The sequence below is a fragment of the Rhinopithecus bieti genome, unplaced genomic scaffold (genome assembly GCF_001698545.2).
Source record: "Rhinopithecus bieti isolate Rb0 unplaced genomic scaffold, ASM169854v2 scaffold_26813, whole genome shotgun sequence".
Lineage (NCBI taxonomy): Eukaryota > Metazoa > Chordata > Mammalia > Primates > Cercopithecidae > Rhinopithecus > Rhinopithecus bieti.
The window spans coordinates 565,969-572,366 of record NW_016812144.1 but is presented as its reverse complement, the minus strand read 5'-3'; the positions used below and the strand labels follow the sequence as shown (position 1 = coordinate 572,366).

General features: G+C 51.7%; 1 long non-coding RNA gene and 1 pseudogene across 1 annotated transcript in view; both read right to left on the bottom strand.

Annotated features, from left to right (window-relative positions):
* The window catches only part of LOC108544488 (uncharacterized), an 8,433-nt gene extending 4,500 nt beyond the window's left edge, over window positions 1–3,933 (bottom strand). Inside the window, exons 1-2 of the long non-coding RNA XR_001889860.1 lie at window positions 2,209–3,933; window positions 921–1,142 (exon numbers count right to left, since the gene is read on the bottom strand). This is a non-coding gene — a long non-coding RNA (uncharacterized LOC108544488). The remainder of the gene's footprint in view (window positions 1–920; window positions 1,143–2,208) is intronic.
* Window positions 3,934–4,156: 223 nt separating this feature from the next.
* On the bottom strand, window positions 4,157–6,176 carry LOC108544487 (E3 ubiquitin-protein ligase LNX pseudogene; annotated as a pseudogene).
* Window positions 6,177–6,398: the final 222 nt, after the last annotated feature.

Genomic DNA, 6,398 nt, shown 5'->3' with positions numbered 1-6,398 from the left:
AAAAAAAAAAAAAAGAAGTCCTTTTAAATCTCTTATTACCTGACCTTGGCCACACCAAATGGACAATACTTTAATACTTCTAGCTTTTGAACTCATGGAGGAGCAGAGAATACGGTGATTTTTACCATGGCTCTTGACATGGTGGAGGAAAGACCTAAGATGCCCCTCACTGTCATGCATCTTGGGGACTCTGAGGTTTGTGAGCCTGCAAGGTGGCTATTAGAGCCTCTGCCTTTTTCTTGTATTTCCTTTCTCTTTTTTGGACTTCCTCCTGGTCCCTATTATAAAAGACTGAGGTGGCCACTTTTAGGAGGTTCTCTAAAGTACCGTCTCATCCTATAACTTGTTTCTGTAGCTTCCTCCTGATATCAGGGGCCACCTGTGTGATAAACTCATCCTTTAGGATTCGCTGTCCCTCGACTGAATCAGGAGCTAGAGAGATGTGTTTTACCAAGGCCCATCTTAGCCTTTTCAGGAAGGCAGTGGGATTCTCATCTAATACCTGGTCTATCATGGCGATCTTGGAGGAATTGAGAGACTTAGTCCTGGTTTTTCATAAGCCCTCCAGTATGCACACCTGAATCTGTTTCCTCCTCCATTCTCCCATTTCATCATTAGGGCCCCATTTAGAGTCCTCCAGTGGTGCTGCTATTTTTCCAATCATATAAGTCTCATTCCCTTCCCTGGCCCTATATAAAATACAAAGTTCATCCCCCCAAATTCTCTACCACTTGCAGGGCGGCCTACTTTTCAGTGGTGGTCAGGGATTGATTCAAAAGTAGCATGACATCCTTCCAGGACAGCTCAAATATTTTGATTAAGTTCTGGAAAGCCTCTATATCCCTGTCAGGGCTGCCTGAAAATTTGCCAAGATCCCCCTTAATTTGCCTTAAGTCTTGTAGAGAAAAGGGGACCTGTACCTTAATGGGGCCATATTCACCAGGCATCTGTTGTAGGGGCAGTTGAGACTGGGACCTGCCTGAAACGAGGATTCCTAGGCTGGGGCAAGCTTGAGAGAGAACCTGGATAGGGAGGAGCAGAGGGGGTTGATTCTCCTGCTGGAGGTACTTCTGGGGTTTGCTTCCCTGGAATTGCCCCTTGCAGCTTCTCCTGAGATGGCCGGTAGGAGGGCTGAATCAATCCTACAACATCAGAAAAGTCTGGGTTACCCCCCTGCAAGGCAAAGAAGGCCTGCACATATGGGACCATGGACCATTTTCTCCTGCATTTACAGAAAGGCTTCCTTCCTGAGGCCATGCTTCCTTTCTGTGCCTCAAGGTGCTTGGCACTAAGTTGTCACCCAAGGAAGCAACAAGAACATTTTTACCACAAATTTATGTACAGATACGAAGGCACACTTGGCTTCTGTGCTACTCTTAACCTTCTATTTTAGACTTTTGATGACTAAGCCAAATGCTCATTCAATCCAGTAATATCTCTGGTTTGCAACAACATCCTTAACATTTTTTTTTTTTTTGAGACCGAGTCCTGCTCTGTCACTTGGGCTGGAATGCAGTGCCGTAATCTCAGCTCACTGCAACCTTTGCCTCCCGGGTTCAAGTGATTCTCTTGCCTCAACCTTCTGAGTAGCTGGGATTACAGGCACCACCAGGCCGGGCTAATTTTTTGTATTTGTAGTAGAGACGGGGTTTTGCCATGTTGGCCAGGCTGGTCTTGAACTCCTGACCTCAGGTGATCCACCCACCTCAGCCTCCCAAAGTGCTGGCACAGGTGTGAGCCACTGCACCTGGCAACATCTTTAACATTTAACATTGCACATAAAGAAGAAATAGGAACCTTGACATCCTGAAAGAAAGAACGATAGGAAAGACTGGAGGTCCTAGTGCTGGCACTGTAACAGGTGGTCAGGGACTGGAGTTAATCCAGGGGCCTTTGAATTAGGCCAAGGGGTAGCCTTGGTCAGATACCCTCAGTTGCCTCAGGACCTCCTTCTGTTCCCACACAACGGCTAGACCTCTGTGAAAGAAAACTGGGTTGGAACGAAGCCAACATTCCCAACATCTGAGAATAATGGAGGACTGACAGTGTACTTTCCAGCAAGCCTGTCCTCTGTGTCTTAAGTCTGGCAGCCACACTAGTTGCTTTTAACTGGCTGATAGAGGCCTGGCATTTTTCTTTCATTTTGACTATTGTGGAGTTTAGAGACTTTGAAAAAAGGACAGAAAGATTATATCTGCTTTTACTCACCTTTCTGCAGATCCTGGACAAGCCCTCCAAAATGTTATGGGATCCCTGAGGTGTTGCTTTTCTGGTCAGAAACCTCTGTGGCCAGTGGCACCTTTTGCCTGAGTTTTGCTTGGACCCTCTGGGCTCATTCTGCCCACTTGGCCTGGCAGGCGGTGCCAGCTCACATTACTAGCCTGGATCCCATGCCTGGCAAGGGCGAGCCAGGCATGGAGCAGTGAGGGGTGTGTGAGTGAATGAGCGTGGGATCTGGTCACTGCTTACAGTCAGGCACGCCGGCTGCTGCAGCAGGGTGGGCAGCTCCAGGTGCCAGCATGGGTACAGGCTCTCTGTGAGGCTGCAGCTGGACCAGGTGCAATGCAAGCAGCTTCCATGGCTGCCACCGGGGGACATGGTGGTCCCTGGAAGCTTGGAGACTCCAGGAACTGCAGGGTCCCAAAGAGTGAGTCACAGCCTGGCTCAGGGAGCTCCCAGGTCTGGGATTGCTGAAGGATTATAGCTCTTCTCTCCTTCTCCTCACCTGCAATGTGTCCAACAAGGGGCGATGTTCAGCTCTGTTTGTGTTATAGCCCTTTCAGATCTGCCATTCAGCAGGTTCCAAGTTCTTGTCCCACATCCAGGAAGAATAAGGTATGTGGACAAGTGGAGGGTGAGTAAGGTGAAGAAGAGCTTTACTGAGTGATAGAATAGCTCAGAGGAGGCCCTGGAGTGGGTTGCTTCTTCTGCAGGCAGGTCATCCCATTGTTTTCTGAAGCTCTCAGCAGAGAGGAGACCCTGGAGCGGGTATCTCCTCTCTGCAGCTGGTTCTCCCGACATCTACTCAGCTCTGGCTGAGCCTGGGGTTTTTATGAGCCTCAGAGGGAGGAAGTGTGTGCCAATTGGTCCATGGGCAGCCATGGGTGGGTCTGGAAAAGGCACCACAAGTTCCCACTCTGGTCCATGGAACTGGCAGCCTGGTCCCTAGCCTCCAGGTCCTCCCTGGCCTGAAGGTAGGGCCTCACCCTCTTCCACCCAGGAACCTATTTGCCTCCTGCTGCCATTCATGGTGGCCAAGCTGTAGGTGCCGAGGGGGAACCTGCAGGCCAGCACTGAGTTGCCCTTTGCACCCCATTGGCTTCTCTCCTATGCTTGTTGGTGCCCAATGTTTGGAGACGGCTGAGGCAGCAGGGGACTGGCATGTCAGCATTGCACTGAATGTGTGCACACCTGGCCAGGCCTTGACAGTGTCCAGGCTTGGCCCCAACTTTGCTCCAAGATCAAAGTGGGCACTAACAGCAGGGAGAAACCAGGTACATCTGAGCCTGCTAGGGCGGGGGGAGCCTTCCTGGGCCCCCAAGAGTGCAGGGATACCTGGGTCCACAGCAGTGGTTTGTGTGGACTGCAGCTGCACCTGGGTGGGGGGAGCCCTGCCTACTCCATGGCCCAGGAGGCCCAGGTCTGCAGTCCTGGTTTGGGCAGTTGTGGCTGCACCCAGGGAGCTCCTGCCCCACCAACTTAGAAGAGACGGGGCTTCCACTTGTCTCAGGCTCCCACCAGCTCCAGGGAGTGTGCAGTCCCAGCTATGCCTCCCTGCTGTAGTCGGCGTGATGGCAGCAGCTGCTCCAGACAGCCCACCGCTGCCATCACTATGACTGATAAAAACTACTGGTACTGGCTGGGAGCAGTGGCTCAGGCCTGTAATCCCAGCACTTTGGGAGGCCGAGACAGGCGGATCACGAGGTCAGAAGATCGAGACCATCCTGGTGAACACGGTGAAACCCCGTCTCTACTAAAAAAATACAAAAAACTAGCCGGGCGAGGTGGTGGGTGCCTGTAGTCCCAGTTACTCGGGAGGCTGAGGCAGGAGAATGGCGTAAACCCAGGAGGCAGAGCTTGCAGTAAGCTGAGATCTGGCCACTGCACTCCAGCCTGGGCGACAGAGCAAGACTCCATCTCCAAAAAAAAAAAAAAAAAAAAAAATGCTGGTACTATCAGGATGCAACATAGGCCAGTAACTTCCCAGAGCAGAGATGTGGGAGTCAAACATGCCACCACACAAGGAGCAGCATTTTTCAGAGCTGGACACTGGATCATAGTGCAACTTTCTACCTTCTTGGCATTGCATGAGTCCATACAGTGGCGAAGAGGGCCAGCAATACCTGAATCAGATAAGCAGCACTTTCTGGGCTGCCATACTGAAGGTCATGTCCATTAATGGCTAACACACAAATCATTCTCCTCCAGCTGACCATGTCAATCAGCCACACCACCATCTAGCACACTGAAGGTAAACACCCCAGGCTCATCCACCTTGCACACCAGTTTCATTCCAAGCTGTTCCTTGGGGCTACCTTTGTTGCAAATCACATGACAGCTGTCATCGTGGGGTCTGTAGGCACCCAGGGTCTGTCCACTGTTCCTGCTGCAGAACTTCTGGTTGTGCAGCGTGGTCAGTTACAGCACCTGGTAGGGCTGCCACAGGAGATGCAGGGCATAGTTGTGAGACACGTTGCTAATGTCCATCCTGTTGACATTTAGGATGATGTCTCCTGGCAGTAGTTGGCCATCTCTGGCATTTACCCCATCATGATAAATGTGTTGGATGATACAGACCAGGGGGGTTTCACTGCCTCCCATCAGCGTAATGGAGAGGCTTTCATTGGGATCCACTTGACTGATCTTGATGCTGGTAATTTCACCATCTGGGATCAGGTGGTACAACCTTGGAAAGATTTCAGGGGTGATGACGTTTTCAGAATTTTCCTTGCCCTGGTTAGCTCAGTTGGCAACTGCACTCCCACTCTTTGTCCTTTGAAGAACACTCAAAGCTCGATTATTTTTTTAAAAGATCTGTTTCTAATTGTCCTGTGATGACCGATGCTGCTGGACAGCTTTCCTATGTGGTTGTACCAGTTGCTGGATTGCTCAAAGGGCTGTGCCATAGTTTGGTTACTCTGGCTAGAGTCCCCTGGGCTGATTGCTGGCTGACTGTGCTCTGCCAGGCACATAGGCGGGGCTGTCTAAGCCAAGCTTATCTGTCATTAAGGCGGTGGTGGCAGCTGCAGAAACCTCTGGGGAGGGTGCCATGGCTGTGAGGTTCACACAGCCGTCTGATCAGCCATCTTGTGAGCACCTCTTTCTGTCTTTTTTCAGGCCATAGTGGGAGGTCCTTTTATGGTGAGTAGAAGTTCCTGACGATGTATAGCATTGGGCGACACAGAGAGAGGAGTGATAATTTTCAACAGGGAGTCAGAGTGGCTACAGGGATAGAGAGAAGAGGAAATATTTGTGAAATTAGAAAGAATGGACATCATGTGGCCAGGGGCCAGCTGAGCCACAGAGGGAGGACTGGCATGCCCAGCGTGGTGGCCCCCAGCCCCCTCTAAGGTCACAAGGCGGGCATAGAGGAGGGTGAGGTTAAGAGGCACATGGCAGGTCCTGCTCCGGATGCAGGGAGTCTGAGAGCCCAGGGTATGGCCAGGAGGGATGTCTAGTGGAAGCTGGGTGGCCAGGGCTGACCTTCAGAAAAGAGGGTCCCATGAGGGGGAGGCATTGACACAGCCATGACCAAAGCTTGGGGATTGAGTAAGATCTCCTGTGGCTATGGGAAGTAAGAAGGGGAGGGCCCACATTGAGGAGCTGACAATGGATACGAGGCCTTGATGTGCCCTAGCAGAAATGCACCCAGGAGGGGGTGAGGCCACAGGAGCAGAGAGGAGGGTCTCACTACCCAGAGAGGCCAATGTCATATGCTGCCCATCGATCAGGGAAGTGGCCAATCACATGTGTGTGGGATCCACTTACTATGTGGTGGGCGGGGTCCTGGAGAGGCCCATGGTGATGGCAGAGAGCAGACACTGGGGTCCAGGGAACAGAGAACAGGACGGCTGCTCATCAGTTAAAACCCTTCCACATGGGCCGGGCGTGGTGGCTCATGCCTGTAATCCCAGCACTTTGGGAGGCCGAGGTGGGCAGATCACGAGGTCAGGAGATTGAGACCATCCTGGCTAACATGGTGAAACCCCATCCCTACTAAAAATACAAAAAATTAGCTGGGCATGGTGGCGGGCGCCTGTAGTCCCAGCTACTCAGGAGGCTGAGGCAGGAGAATGGCGTGAACCTGAGAGGCGGAGCTTGCAGTGAGCTGAGATCGCACCACTGCACTGCAGCCTGGGCAACAGAGCGAGACTCCGTCTAAAAAAAAAAAAAGAAAA